This window comes from Arachis ipaensis, chromosome B9, assembly GCF_059453495.1.
Source record: "Arachis ipaensis isolate K30076 ecotype BB chromosome B9, ASM5945349v1, whole genome shotgun sequence".
Classification (NCBI taxonomy): domain Eukaryota; kingdom Viridiplantae; phylum Streptophyta; class Magnoliopsida; order Fabales; family Fabaceae; genus Arachis; species Arachis ipaensis.
The window spans coordinates 103,918,025-103,921,161 of record NC_142444.1 but is presented as its reverse complement, the minus strand read 5'-3'; positions in this window follow the sequence as shown (position 1 = coordinate 103,921,161).

The following is a 3,137-nucleotide window of genomic DNA, read 5'->3' as shown; positions in this document are numbered from 1 at the left end:
GCATGTTGCATTTTTGCATCCTTTTTCTTAGTATATTATTTATAGATAGAAGTTGTGATTGGATGATGTGAATAGTATAATGCCTACTCAATTTTGTCCTAATTGTTCATGTTAGTTTTTGCGATGTTGAAAATTAGGAAGAGAACTAGGATTGCATCCATCACATCATACATATATATAGGAAATAATTTTGGTAAAAAACAACAAAGAATTCTAAGAATTTTGTTTTTAGGGCATTCTATTGAATTGATTCGGAAAATTATTTTTAAACTTGCTTGAATGAATTTTTGGTGGAACATAGAAGAGAGATAGAACAAATACCTTGTGAGTCTTTGAGCTTTAATGAGTGGTTACACATTATAACCAATATTTTGTTCATGGTGTGCTATATCTCTTCTATGATTGTGATCTTGATTTTGCTTGATTCTTTATTTCCGACGTTTGAGGTCTTGAATGCATTTAGCATGATTGAGGCCATTTTTGAATTAAACTCACTCACCCATATAGCCATACCCTTTCATCTATCATTGTTAGCCAATCTTGAGCTTTTTAATCCCCTTTGTTCTAATTGTTTGCACATCACAACCCTAAGCGGATAACCATAAATAACCTTAAATTGCATCTTTGATTAGCTTAGGTTAAAGAGTGTGTGTCATTTATGTGTGGAGGAAATTATGGAAAGGATTGGTAGAAAAAATTTTTATTTTGGGTATTTATTGAAAAATTTGGAAAAATGGGTGCACATTCATGTATCAAATTGCTTTAACCATATGCATTTGTCATAGAAAAAGAAAAAAGATGAAATAAAAGAAAAAGAAAAAAATGAATAACAAATGCATATGTGTTTTGAATAGAAACTAAGGCATGAATGTGTGTGTGAAAAGAAGTAACGGATAGCTAGAATGCATTTTTGTGATTAGATTGATATAGGTTGAGTGGATACTTAAGCTAATCAAAGATTCAATCTTTTAGTCCACTTATCCTTATATTCAACTTACCCTTACCCCAACCCCATTACAATCCTAATAAGTCCTCATGATAATTGTATTCATGCATCACTTGTTTGTTGATTTTTAGATGAAAAGTAAATCCTTGAAAGCATGATTAGAGGAGATTTGAGTGATTAAACCTTAAACACTGAGTGATGAGAGTGTATACACACCTAGTGAGGGTTCAATTACTCAATTCTATGCTTCCATACCTCTTATCATGTATTCTTACAAGTTGCTTTATTTTGATGAGTTAAATCAATTCTTTAGATTTTGATTGCATTGAATTAATTCTTTTCTTAGCCCTATATGTCTATACACATGCTTTGAAATTTGATTGTTTGTTTTCACCAAATCAGTAGGAAACTATAGATAGATAGATAGATAGATGTGTTTAGATGTGTTTAGATCTTGAGATTTGTTTTGTACAAGTTCAATTATAAATTATGAAACGAATTATGGATTATGGGATTTTTGAAAATTTAGATAAGTATTTTCTGTTAATTTAATTGTGATATTTGTTATTAGGGATATTTTAGTAAATTTAATTATGATAATATTAATTTTAATTAAACATTTGTTATTAGGAGTATTATAGTAAATTTATTAGTAGAGATATTTTTGTAAATTCACAAAAAGTTTCAATATAAAAAAAATAATAATCAATTAGTTTTATATTTAAATTTTTAAGAAAATTAAAAAATTTGATATTGGGAATATTTTTTGAAATAAAAATTAATATTTTTATCTAAAAATAATTATATTGAATTTATCTTGAAATATATTTATATGTAAATTTTTTCATGTATTTATCAAGTTTAGTTATTAACCTTTTAATTTGAATGAGTAAAAGTAATTTTAACATATTAAACATATTTAATATTAGGGATATTTTAATAAATTCAATAAAATAAAATCAATAATAATTTTAATTAAAGACATTCAATAGATAAAATAAAAAATAATATTTTATTATATTTATATTTATTTAAAAAATTAAAGTCTAAAAAATTTAATTAAAAATATTTTATTTTATTATATTTATATTTTATTATATATGTTTACTAAATTTAATCATTAATATTCTAATTGAAAATTGTAAGGGCATTTTGGACAAAGTATTCACAATTTCCAAATATACTAAATATGAACCAAACAAAAATTAAAACATTCCTAGGCATATTATTAATATTCCATGGATTTTACTTTTACAAACCAAACATAGGAATACTATATACTTGGTAATACTATTCCAAGAAATCATATTCCTAGTAATGATATTCCTAGGCATAAAAACTAATCCTTTAACCAAACATACCCTAAGAACCCAAAAATATCATGATTATATGTCACATATCACGTTAAATCCCAGATAATTAGAGAATTATGAGAAATCAATTTTAAGTTGTAATTCAAATGATATAATTTTTTCAAGATTCAACAAGAATTCAATTTAGAAGATAGTTATTTTCCAATATACTATAATCTGTAGGATGAAGTACGAAACCGATTCTTGAATATAAATCAATGCATTAATCAAAGAGTAGAAGAACAAATAATATTAATCCATCAAAGTAAATAGAGCTCCTAACCTTAACAATGGAAGTTTAGTTGCCCATAGTGGAGAAAAACCCTATCAAAGAAAAGTGTAAAGTGCATAAGAGGGGAAGAAGCCCTCGGTCAAGATATCTTCTCCTTTTATATCTAATCCTAATAAATATAAAATATAATTTCTAAAATTTAAAAATATCTTTTCTTAGTTCAAAACTAATTTTAAGAACTAAATTAAATCAAAAGATTTTATGAAGATCACGCGGAAATCCTTATTTTTCAACACACTTGTGCCAAACTTGAGGAATGTGGCACCAAACTTAAGGATGCGGCATTTGGTGGCATTTGTCGCCATGGTGCCAGAGAAAAAGTATATACTATTATATATTGTTGGAAAGCTCTGAAAGTTGGCTTTCCAATGCCTCTAGAACCACATCAATTGGACCTCTATAGGGGTCCACAGATAAAGTGGGGTCAAGGACTTAACATCCTTGCTCCAATTAGGCGTGTAAAACGCCCTTGCTGTGCAATCCTGGCATTTAACGCCAGACTGCTGCTTGTTTCTGGCGTTAAACGCCCAAATGTAGCCTGTTTCTG